Below are 13,366 nucleotides of genomic sequence, written 5' to 3'. Positions count from 1 at the left end.
TGATGAGATTTTAGATAATTGACATTCAAAGGTTAAAAAACTCTTTATTTGGGGGGGGGGGGGGGGTTTAAGTGCCTTGCTCGTGGGTACAATGTCAGGAGATGGTACATGGGAGAGTTCCAGCTGCCAGTTCAGTTCCACACCCATTTTTGTGTCGCCCTAGGTCTGAATCATTGTAGTCATGGCAGCAGACCCATTCATTACTCCTGTAAGAGTCCTAGAGCAGTGCTTCCTGATCCTGGTCCTCCTAGGGACCCAAAGGGGTGTGCACATTTTTGTTTTTGCCTTAGCACTACACATCTGAATGAAATCATCAAAGCTTGATATATTGATCATTTGAATCAGCTGTGTAGTGTTATGACAAGCATAAGAATGTGCACCCCTTTGGGTCCCCAGGACCAGGATTGAGAAACAGAGGCTGGAGAGGCAGGACAGCTGCTGGAAGGTTGCTGGTTTAAGCCCCGGGCCAGGCAACACAAAAATGGGAGTGGACTGGAACTGTCAGGTGGAAGGCTGCTGGTCATTGATCACATGTACCATCTCTTGACATTGTGCCCTTGAGCAAGGCACCTAACCCTCCAAAATTGTTCTCCATCCAGGGGATCTGCACTGCTGCTGACCCTGTGTCAACTTGTGTGTATATCTTGGTGTTGGGAGAGGACACATTTTCCTTACAACCAATGGATTGTAAAGTGGTATTAAATTCCTTTTTGAAATCATCTACATCTCTATCCTGCATATTGTCCTTCTAGAGAGGGATAGACAGCACTGAGAACGTAAGCTGGCTCCCCATGTAGTCCACTCCAGGAACAAATATGTCTATCATCAAAAAAAAAAAAAACGAGAACAAATTAGATTCCCCTGCACAGGCATTTGTTGAAATATATCAGCACAATGTTGGTGGGAAAACATTTCACTTTGTTAATGACCCACAAACCCCCAAGATGAATTTAAATTGCTGGCCTAGGTAGCCGATAGTGTATGAGTGGCTAATGAATTGCCAAATCGTGCTCGAAGTTACTCGACCTTATGCATGCCACTTTCCCCCCCCAGATTTCAGTCTTAAATAGCTCGTAAATAAGATCCACATTTCAATAAAAAAAAGGTGTGGATTGTTCTCAATCCACCCCTGATTCAGAATATACAATTTTCGTAGTAATGGCGTGCTTGGTTCAATAGTTATTGATGAGAGGAAACCGAGTATCCAATGTATACCATGGCATTGTTGAATATTAGTTTCTGATTGGCTTGAAGGACATTCTAGAGAGAGCATTATTTCCTTATAATGCACGGTATAATTCAATGGCTATGAAGTTCATTCTTGGTCAGTGTATGTTTTGTTATTTTGATTTCCGAATCAAAACAGAGAATTGAAAAACAGCTTGTTTTATTTTTTATAGTGTCAAAATTGGACATGGAAATAATGGAAAAAAAATATCAACGAAATGTATTACATTTTAGATTTTAGTTTTTTTTCGTTCATACCCGGAAGTACACACCCCCTCATAGGATATCCAGAGGTTTAGGGGGGGTGTCTACAGCCTAGGTTGGCAACACAAAGAATGGATTACATTTACGTCATTTAGCAGACGCTCTTATTTATCCAGAGCGACTTACAAACTGGTGCATTCACCTTATGATATCCAGTGGAACAACCACTTTACAATAGTACATCTACATTAGACTGTGGGAGTGTGACAGGAAGATAAAATACTCATGTTAGCTAAGAGGAAGAACTTATTATGAAGTTAGCATGCCAATAGAACAAACTCAACTACATCTGAACAAAGTTGGCTTGTTATAGCTGGCTAGTTAGCACTAACTGGCTATTGACTCACTGGCAGGCTGGCTAGCTAGCTAGCCCTACCTGGTTACTGGCTATAGTCATGCTAGCTAGTAGTACCTTTACAAAGAAGATTGCAGTTTTGAAACTGCAGTTGACTGTGGTATGTTGAATGCAGTGATTGCAGAATAACTGCAGTTATACTGCACTCAAACTACAGTTACACTGCAAAGTACTGCAGTAAAAAAAAGTGTTATTTTAGACGCAGTATTTGCAGCATACTGTAGTTATACTGCACTCTTTTTTTTCGTAAAGGTAGCTAGTGGAAATAAGTTAGTCCTTGAACCTGCTACAAGATGATGCTGCCCAGCCAGAGCTACCTGCTGCAGAAACGTCAGATTTCTCCATGACTTCCTCTAACTAACTTAGGTAGCTCTTTTGTCGGCTGATGGTGTTTATTGACTGTGAAATAACGAACAGCAGTTACCGTACATGGTTACCTATCTGTCACTTTGCATAGCTAAACTAGCTATTGCTTACACATACAACAATGTCCAATTAAGATATAGACAATGCTGATGTATGTGAGTTCTGATTGTTCCCTCAGGAGAAAAGCACAGTATGGCATCTGAGCAGATCATCATCAACTTGATGTAGTTACATCAGCCAATACAGTAAGTTAAATAAGCTTTTTAATTGGTATGGGTATACTTCACCAACATCCTTTCCTGATCAATGAAAAGCAGAAGTAGGCTATACTCTTCAGTTGTGAACACGACTATTACTGTGACAATTGCCCTACTTCTCTGAATGTATATACAGTAGTTGTAGAATTTTAATTTGATCACACTGTTGTTAGATGAAATTTCCTGTACAGCAGGAAATGCAAACTTGTAGATGTATTCTAGGTTTTAAAAGGCTTCTAAAGTTTTGTAATTTCCACGTTAAAATGTCAGTTGATTTTCCCTAAAACTAAAAATGTATCAATCCTCACAAAACATGTAGTTAATTATACTGAAAGAAAATATAAACACAACATGCAACAATTATAATGATTTTACTGAGTTACAGTTCATATAAGGAAATCAGTCAATTGAAATTAATTAATTAGGCCCTAATCTATGGATTTGACATGACTGGGCAGGGGAGCAGCCACGGATGGACCTGGGAGGGCATACTTGGGAGCCAGGCTCACCCAACTGAACAAAATTGGCTTGCAACAGCTGGCTGGCTAGCTACTCGTGTGCATGCAATTAAGGTGTTGGCTTGACAGTTGCTGGATATGGGTTCGAGTCCCGGTCGAGGCTACCCCCAGAATTCGCTACAAAATACTTCCATTGTTGGTTTCATTGACCCTCCCCTTTATCTGCCCCTAATTGACCCATTTTTAGCTACAACTACTCGTGTAAAGGCAGTCAAATATGGCTGAATTGTAGTGTATGTGGGTCTTTTTTTTGTTAAATAAAATGGCCAATGTGTGTCATCAGGGTCAATATTTCTAAACGGTTTGATATAAATTTGCATATGATTTTCATGCAGCTTCACACAGTCTCAGTCCTGGCCAATATGCCACCCTAGGCAAAACATATTTTTTTTATAGGCTATACAGTGTCGGCCCACAATGCTCTTTAATGCCTGTTCATGTGATAGCCTACCATTTGTTAAACAGGATGTTGTATTGGCTTTATAGTCCTGATACCTGACAAAGACGTAAGACTAATCATTTTGGCAATTCAAACTCTGAATATCAGCTACCATAGGCGGTGTGTAACTCCTGTCTTTACAGAAATAAATCAAAATCATTCAAAATACTTCACCAGAGAGCATGACTTAGCAACAGAGGATCGTTAGCTTCTTCATATTTTTTTTGCGGATTGTTTCAAATCACAAGTGAGTAGACCTATGTCGCAATTTGGGCAGCACTTGTAGCATACAGGTGTGCCAAGCTTGTGGCGTCATACTCAAGAAGACTAGAGGCTGTAATCTCTGCCAAAGGTGCTTCAACAAAGTACTGAGTAAAGGGTCTGAATGCTTATGTAAATGTAATATTTAAGTTTGTATATTTTTAATACATTTGCTAAAATTTCTAAAAACCTGTTTTTGCTTTGTCATTATGGGGTATTGTGTGTACATTGATTACATTTTTTTCCCCACTCATCAATCTGGAAAAAGTCAAGGGGTCTGAATATTTTCCAAATGCACTGTATCTCTCGTCTAGCAATAGATACTGTTGTTTTGGCTGTATAGGATCATTTAATAAGATTACCAATGGTTAGCTAGGTTAGCTAGGATATATCAGTCAGCGAACCATTTACGGTAACAGCAGTTCATTAATAAGTCAATGCACACTAAATCTTATAATTGAGAAATCGGACCCTTTCTTGGTACTGTTGCACGGTATGGGCAGCTTTTAATCAATGAAGTAATGGATAATAGATTCATAGAATGGAGTTAGAAGGGTGGCCTGCTTTGAAAGGACAGGAAGTGTTGTCTGTGCACTTCACTAGGCGTTCCATATTTAAGCCCACTCACATTTGAACATCAAAATATCATGTTGTTATGTGGTTTTATATTGAAAAACAACTAATCAAGCCGTTTTCACGTTCCCCATTGCTCCATTTTAACTCGGAAAACAAAATATCAAAACATACATGGACAGTAATTTTACCTCAGGAATCTTGATTTAATGTTGTCCATGGAGAAGGCTAATTATCCTGACTGCTGTAACAACATAAATTCCTGCACTCTGACTGTTGTTAAGTCTCATGCAGTATCACACAAGCTCTTTATCACTTGAGTGTCATTCAGAAAATTATTTCCTGAATCAGACAATGTTGCGGGATAATGTCTCCACATAACTAAACAGCTAGACATCAAATACGCATCAAACAACTATTATGCATGTTTATTGAAGAACCCTGTTAACGACCTTTTCAATATTCTTTTATTAATCGTATTGAAGTTACTCAATCACATATATTATTTTGGATATGTGTGCCCATGAAAATTGTTTTCACACCGTAACATAGGGAGATAGGAAATGTTACAGTACACTTTAGAGATCTCCATACAAAAGAGTCCAACAGCAATGTCCAGGAATTTCACAGGATCAAGGTCAGTGTGTAATTGAAATGTTAAATGCTTAGTATATGATATAACGACAAACAGCAGTATCATAAATGTAAGGAAAGGTAGTGTTTTATGTTACCCGATTTTTGCCAATCTGCGAATACCAAGCATGAGAAAGGGTTGATTCAACTCATACTTTTTATTGAATGTATCTATACTGAACAAAAATATAATTGCAATATGGAACAATTTCAAAGATTTACTGAGTTACAGTTTATATAAGGAAATCAGTGAATTGAAATAAATTCATTTGGCCCTAATCCAGGGCTGCCCAACCCTCTTCCTGGAGATCTACTGTCCTGTAGGTTTTTAGCCCAACCCTCTTCCTGGAGATCTACTGTCCTGTAGGTTTTCAGTCCAACCCTCATTTAGCATATCTGATTCAGCTAGTTAAGGTCTTGTTGAGCAGCTAACTAGTATAATCAGGTGTGTTAAATTAGGGTTGGACTGAAAACCCACAGGACGGTAGATCTCCAGGAAGAGGGTTGGGCAGCCCTACCCTAATCTATGGATTTCACATGACTGGGAATGCAGATATGCATCTATTTGTCACAGATACCTTAAAGAAAAGGTAGGGGTGTGGATCAGAAAATCACCATTTGCCTCATGCAACGCGACACATCTCCTTCACATAGAGTTGATCAGGCTGTTGTATTGTGGCCTGTGACATGTTGTCCCACTCCTCTTCAACGGCTGTGCAAAGTTCCTGGATATTGGCGGGAACTGGAACATGCTGTCGTACACGTCAATCCAGAGCATCCCAAACATGCTCAATGGGTGACATGTCTGGCGAGTTTGCAGGCCATGGAAGAACTGGGGCATTTTCAGCTTCCAGAAATTGTGTACAGGTCCTTGCGACATGGGGCCATGCATTTATCATGCTGAAACATGAGGTGATGGCGGCGGATGAATGGAACGATAATCATGGGATCTCTGTGCATTCAAATTACCATCTATAAAATGCAATTGTGTTCGTAGCTTATGAATGTTCAATTCCCTGGCAACAGCTCTGGTGGATATTCCTGCAGTCAGCATGCCAATTACACGCTCCCTCAAAATGTGAGACATCTGTGGCATTGTGTTGTGTGACAACTGCACATTTTAGTGGCCTTTTATTGTCCCCATCACAAGGTGCACCTGTGTAATAATCATGATGTTTAAACAGCTTTTTGATATGCCACATATGTCAGATGGATGGATTATCTTGGCAAAGGAGAAATGCTCTCTAACAGGGATGTAAAACAGTTTGTGCACAAAATTGGAGAGAAATACACTTTTTGTGCGTATGGAACATTTCTGTGATCTTTGATTTCAGCTCATAAAACATGGGACCAACACTTTACAGGTTGCGTTTATATTTTTATTCTTTATCTTAATGAATTCACATGAAAATAAAAAGGCTAATTATTTTGAATGACTTTGTAGCAGCTCTATTACAAGAACTTGTATCCCAGTATATAGAAAGACCCATGCACAGAATACCCCTGTTGTCCACTTTTTAATCCACTAGATGGCAGTCATGTGCTACCACCTCTACTGAAAGTTGACAGATGGATTTTGCAGTTTCAAAGGGTAACGTGAGCATAAAGCCCATTTCCCACTAGTTTTTTTTTTTTTTTTAGCCTAGAGTAAAACGCACCAATCCCATTCCTAATTTAAATGTAGTAAATCTCGCTCATTTGCCCCTGGTCATGAAAATGAGCCATATAGGTTGACCTATTTGCAACTTCAAATCAAATGTTATTAGTCACATGTGCCGAATACAACAGGTATTACAGTGAAATGCTTACTTACGAACCCCTAACCAACAATGCTGTTTCAAAAAAACATATACGAGATAAAAGTAACAGGTAATTAAAGAGCAGCAGTGAAATAACAGTACCAAAATGTTCTTGCTGCTCCAACAGGATAACCTAACGATAAAAGTGTACACCGCTAAAAGTAGAGACTGGGTTAAAAAGCTCTCGTACGGTGTTTGACATCAATTTGGTGGGTGCTATGGTGGCCCAAAAGTTCCATGGCCACAATAAAACTAAATGATGAATGAGAATGTAATGGTAATTTTAGTGCCAAGTTGGAGAATAGTTTGCCCCACTATGGCTCTGTCCTTACCTAGACCTACTCAGTGTAATATTTCTGTTGCTGCTAATGGATTTAAGGCTGGTTTCCCAAACACAGATTGAGCCTAAAATCAAGATCAATGGAGGTTATTGATTGAAAGGGCTTTTTAGTCTAGGACTAGACCTAACCTGTGTCATGGAAATCTGCCCTTAGGTAGCCTTTAATTGCATCTAGTTGTCTTCTTAATTTTCTATATTGTTGTATCTGTTCTCGTCATTTTACGGTTGTATTGCTCGCTTCTTGAGAGAATAGGTTCCATGTACTAACACTACATTTAACACGTGTTCTAGTAGAGATACATCTATAATATGACTTGTACTATCGATTTATTTTTATCTCTGTCAGTGTGACATCTAGTGGCTTTTTTGGGTACTTCAATTATCCACTGATAATCTCTTACTCTTATCTCTTACTCTTTGTGTGGCCTTGTCTGTCCACTATTGTTCGTGGAGATACACTTAAAAACGACCACTGCAGTGCTATAATATAATGAAATGTTGGGTTTCAAGTAACTAGGGGCGGCAGCTAGACTAGCTGTTAAGAGTGTTAGGCGAGTAACCAAAAAGTCGCTTTTTCTAATCCCAGAGTAGACTAGGTGAAAAATCTGTCTGTGTACATGAGCAAGGCACATAAACATAATTGCTCTGGTAAGTCGCTCTGGATAAGTGCTGATATTTATTTTCTAGTTCTTTAATGTAATTCATACATCACATCCGTCCAGAAATGATGAGAACACACACACATCGGGATCTGGCTTTTCCTGCCTCACCATAAACTCTCATCATTGGCCACACAGCCTTCTTTAATGATCTTCATTGGAGCAAATAGAGGATCAGTTTTGCTTTTACTATTTTGTGTTAACAAGGGAGACCTGGTCAGTGATCCTCAATCTGCACTCCTTAGTCTTCGAGAATACACACCTACATTGTCCATAACTTTTATGTGTAAGTGTTTGTTGGTTGTGCCTGTAGGTTTGTAGCCTGGCTGACGCGACCCACGTGACCACAAAGTGAGGAAGAGCTCTGACTCACTGGTCTGGACAGGAGGCTGTTTGTTAATGCAATATTCGCTCAAAAATTGTGCGGACACATTGATTGGTTCTCTCAAATTATTTTTTTTGTCTGAGGGGTTGAGACCTCTCGTTGTTTGGATTTGAAAATCCAACAGTTGTATTGGAAAGGGGCGATCGGGGCCTGTGTGTGGCTCTGCTTGTGGGTGTTTGAGTGAGAAAGAGGAGAACCAATCAGTAAAAAGCAAAGCCCTCTTCATTATTGACATATCTTGCCTACAACATCATGGAGCCTTTCCAGACTCTGAAGTCAGAAGGACTTCGAGTTTAGGTGTAAGCCAGACTAGTAGGTTCGGGCCCTTGGCTATGAATCTCTTTCATTCTACTCCATAATCATACAGAGCTGCAGCAAACCTCTCACATTAGACCTCTTTGGAAAAGGCCCAGTGAGACAGTGTAATGACAATTTATTTAGGTTATACTATATTAGTGGCCTACAGGATTAATCTGTTAAGGCAAGCATAATAATACAGCCTGTCACATTTTCACACTTCATCCAAAGTGCTTTACTTTAAGATTTACAAACAGGCAATGCTAGCTGAAGTGGATTGTGAATCTATTTGGCAAGTCGTGAATAGATGTGTAAAGACAAAGTAAATGTCATGAAATCTCATTTTGTTTTGCTTTTAACTTATAAAATATTACAATTGATTCGATTTTGGATCGCCAGGTCAAAATGCAGCAATTACATTCACTTTTGTTACTCATCAAGAGAAGGAGGGGAGGTCAGGGGAGAGTTAGTTTCTTCAACCAAACCCATCTTTCCACTCTCTCTCCCCACACCCACATCCATTCATAAAGTGCCTTGTCAACTTTCAGTAAAAAACACACTTGAAGCACATTTTAAACACTGAATTAAACTGATTTAATCAAAGAGTAGTTGAACAAGAGTGAGCAGAACTTAGGATGAAGGGGTGCCATCAACAAAGCAACTTCAACCTCATGTATCCTGGAGAGAGAGAGAGAGAGAGCACAGGGCAGTTCTGTGAGAGGGGAGCAGTATTTTAAAAAGGTTACAAGTAAATAGCCTGACAGTGGACAACCATTCACAGGCAAACTATTTGAAAGTGTCTTGGAGACATCTATAGATAATAACACACAACATGAGAGAGACACTTTGAGAGCATCATGCCTAACCGCAAGTGTAAAGAAGGGGCTTTCCTTTGAAGGACGGGAACAGAAAGAACGGTCTCAGCTGAGGTCCAAGCATTCTGAGATGTTCTGTCCAGTTGTCCCTCAAACAGGCCTGCAGGTGCCATCACCCAGCCTACACACCATCAGTGAGTGAACTGTGAGTATGGTAGAGAGAGGTAGAGAGAGATCAATAATGACTGTTGAGCAATACATTTAAAATAGTGTAAAAGTGTTCTACAGTCATATTGTCTCAGCACAGTAGGGTACAGCAAGGTTAGAGAGATATGCAGACAGTCATGAGGCCAGTCTTATTGCTTCTCATCAGGGTGTTGTAGGAAGCGGTAGAGCAGGTCTTTGAGAGCATCATGTCCACTGGATAGGGCTGAGTGCCTGAACTGTGTGAATGGTTCTGTGGGTATGTGTGAATGGGAGGGGGAAAGGGAGAGAGAAATACAGAGAGAGATAAGGGGGAGGGAATCAGTAATCAAGTAATATCAGACTGGCTCCGTATAACTGATCATCAGCCCCTCAGACAGGGGGTATGTACACATTCAGAGAAGTAGGCCAATAGTCGTGTTCACATCTGAAGAGAATAGCCTACATCTGCCTCTCAGTGAGCAGGAAATTATGTTTGTGCAGTATACCCATACCAATTAAAAGGCTTATTTTAACTTACTGTATTGGCTGATGCACCTACACGAAGTTCATGATGACCTGCTCAAATGCAACACTGTGCCCTTCTCCTGCGGGAACATTCAGAACTCACACACACAAGCAATGACTGTAGCTTAAATTGATATTGTTGTGTTAGATGTGTAAGCAATAGCTAAGTTAGCTATGCAAAGTGCCAGACAGCTAAACATTTACAGTAATTGCAGTTAATTATTACTCAGTCAATAAGCACCATCTGCCAGCTAGAATATCTAGTTAAGCTAGCTACATCAATTAATGGAGAAATCTGACTGTAGCTGGTAGCTTTGGGACTAACTTACTTCCACTAGCTACTACTAGCTAGTATAACAGGGTTGCTTATGTTTCCACTTGACACTGCAGAAAAAAACTTTACAAAAATATAAACGCAACATGTAAAAAATGTTGGTCCCGTGTTTCATCAACTGAAATAAAATTAAAATCACAGAAATGTTCCATACGCACAAAAAGCTTATTTCTATCAAATTTTGTGCACAAATTTGTTTACATCCCTGTTAGTGAGTGTTTCTCCTTTGCCAAGATAATCTGGTGTGGCATATCAAGAACCTGACTAAACAGCATGATCATCACACAGGTACACTTTGTGCTGGAGAAAATAACAGGCCACTTTAAAATAAAATAGTATTGGTCACAATCACATATTTATCGGTGTAGCAAAATGCTTGTGTTTCTAGCTCCAACAGTGCAGTAGTATCTAACAATTCACAACAATACACACAAATCTAAAAGTAAAAGAATGGAATTAAGAAATATGTTAGGATGAGCAATGTTGGAGTGGCATTGACTAAAATGCGCTGGGAAGAAACACCACCCTCTGGAGAGCCCTGAGGTTGCAGGCGGTGAAGTTGCCATACCAGGCGGTGATACAGCCCGACATGATGCTTTCAATTGTGTAATAGGGGCTAAGCTGAATTTCTTCAGCCTCCTGAGGTTGAAGAGGTGCTGTTTTCACCACACAGATTGTCAGTGATGTGTACTCCGAGGAACTTGAAGCTTTTCACCTTCTCCACTGCGGTCCCGTCGATAGGAGTGTGCTCCCTCTGCTGTCTCCTGAAGTCCACGATCAGCACCTTCATTTTGTTGACATTGAGAGAGAGGTTATTTCCTGGCACCATTCCGCCAGGACCCTCACCTCCTCCCTGTAGGCTGTCTCGTCATTGTTGTTAATCAGGTCTACTACTGTTGTGTCGTCTGCAAACTTGATGATTGAGTTGGAAGTGTGCATGGCCACGCAGTCATTGGTGAGCAGGGAGTACAGGAGGGGGCTGAGCATGCACCCTTCTGGGGTCCCTGTATTGAGAATCAGTGTAGTGGTGTTGTTTCCCACCTTCACCACCTGGGGGCAGCCCATCAGGGGGGGGGGGTTTCAGACCCAGGGGCCCGAGTTTAATGATGCGCTTGGAGGGTACTATGGTGTTAAAGTCTAAGCTATAGTCGATGAACAGTATTCTTACATAGGTATTCCTCTTGTCCAGATGGAATAGAGCAGTGTGATGGCGATTGCATCGTCTGTGGATCTATTGGGGGCGGTATGCAAATTGAAGTGTCTCTAGGGTGTCACATAAGGTGGAGGTGACATGATCCTTAACTAGCCTCCCATGGCACTTCATGATGACAGAAGTGAGTGCTATGGGGCGATAGCAAAGGTAACTGAACTAAATGACTATCTTGGTTACAGGGACAATGGTGGACATCTTGAAGTAAGTGGGGACAGCAGACTGGGATAGGGAGAGACTGAATATGTCCGTAAACACTCCAGCCAGCTGGTCTGCACATGCTCTGAGGCCTCGGCTAGGAATGCAGTCTGGGCCGGCAGCCTTGCGATGGTTAACGCGCTTAAATGCCTTACTTACGTCGGCCACGGAGACCAAGAGCCCACAGTCCTAGGGAGTGGGCTGTGTCGGTAGCACTGTGCTATCCTCAAAGCGGGCAAAGGTGTTTAGCTTGTCCGGGAGAAAGACGTCGGTGTCCGTGTCATGGCTGCTATTCCCTTCATAATCCGTGATTGTCTGGAGTCCCTGCCACATGCGTCTCGTGGCTGAGCCGTTGAATTGCGACTCCACTTTGTCATCCCTTATACACTTCCTGATGAACTCAGTCACCGTGTCCGTCTCTATACGTCAATGTTATTCTCAGAGGCAACCCGGGAACATATCCCAGTCCGTGTTATCAAAACAATCTTGAAGCATGGATTCCGATTGTCAGACCAGCATTGAATATACCTTAGCACGGGTACTTCCTGTTTGAGTTTCTGACAATAGGAAGGGAGGAGCAGGATGGAGTCGTGAACTGATTTGCCGAAGGGAGGGCCTTGTAGCCATCCTGGAAGGGGGAGTAACAATGGTCAAGTTTTTAATGCATGAGTACTACAGGCATGTGTTGATAGAACTTTGGTAGCGGTTTCCCTATTTGTTTTCTTAAAATCCCCAGCTACAATAAATGCGGCCTCAGGATATGTGTTTTCAAGTTTGCACGAAGTTCAATGTAGTTCCTTGAGGGCCGTCGTGGTATCTGCTTACATGGCTGTGACTATAACCGAAGATAATTATCTTGGGAGGTAATATGGTTGGCAATTGATTGTGAGGTATTCTAGGTCGGGTAGAGAAAATGACTTGATGAGTTCCTGTACGTTATCACAATCACACCATGAGTAGTTAATCATGAAACATACACCCCCGCCTTTCTTCTTCCCGGAGAGTTCTTTATTCCTGTCTGCACGATGTACCGAGAATCCAGCTGGTTGTATGGCCGGGGACAGTATAGCCGGAGACAGCCATGATTCCGTGAAACAGAGTATGTTACACTCCCTGATGTCTCTCTGGAAGGAGATCCTCACCCTGAGCTCGTCTACTTTATTGGCCAGGGACTGAACATTAGCGAGTAATATACTCTGAAGTGGTGGATGGTGTGCACGCCTCCTGAGTCGGACTAGAAGTCCACTCTGAATACCTCTTCTCCGCCGGTTGTGTCTTGGAGCAGCCTCTGGCATAAGTTCAATTGTCCTAAGGATCCAATTAGGGAAAGTTGTATTTCAGGTCGTAATGCTTGTGAGTTACGGCCGCTTTGATATCCAAAAGTTATTTATGGCTGTATGTAATAACACAAAAAACATTCTGGGCTAATGTAAGAAATAAAACACCAAAAAAACGAAATACTGCAAAGTTGCTTAGGAGCTAGAAGCAGAGCTGTCGTGTCTGTCGGCACCATCTTCATTCATGTGCAAGCCAACTTTGTTCAGTTGTAGTTGAGTTTGTTCTATTGGCATGCTAACTTCAGGATAAGTTCTGCATTTTAGCTAACATGAGTATTTGTATCTTCCTGTCACACTCACACAGTCTAATTCATTGTTTTTGCTGCCAACCTAGGCTTTTAATAAACTCGTGAATATTCTATGAGGGGGTGTGTACTTCGTTTTTTCC

The 13,366-nt window shown here is 41.2% G+C and overlaps 1 long non-coding RNA gene across 1 annotated transcript; it reads right to left on the bottom strand.

The window, feature by feature from the left end:
• Positions 1 to 8,943: 8,943 nt before the first annotated feature.
• On the bottom strand, positions 8,944 to 12,499 carry LOC106585814 (uncharacterized). Its single transcript, XR_001324034.2, has 2 exons — positions 9,913 to 12,499; positions 8,944 to 9,645 (listed from the first exon to the last, which is right to left on the bottom strand). It is a non-coding gene; the product is annotated as an uncharacterized lncRNA (long non-coding RNA).
• Between the last annotated feature and the right edge of the window lie 867 nt (positions 12,500 to 13,366).

Source organism: Salmo salar, chromosome ssa24 (assembly GCF_905237065.1).
Source record: "Salmo salar chromosome ssa24, Ssal_v3.1, whole genome shotgun sequence".
NCBI classification, from domain to species: Eukaryota; Metazoa; Chordata; class Actinopteri; order Salmoniformes; family Salmonidae; genus Salmo; species Salmo salar.
The sequence above is the reverse complement of the archived record's forward strand: the minus strand, read 5'-3'. Positions and strand labels throughout refer to the sequence as shown.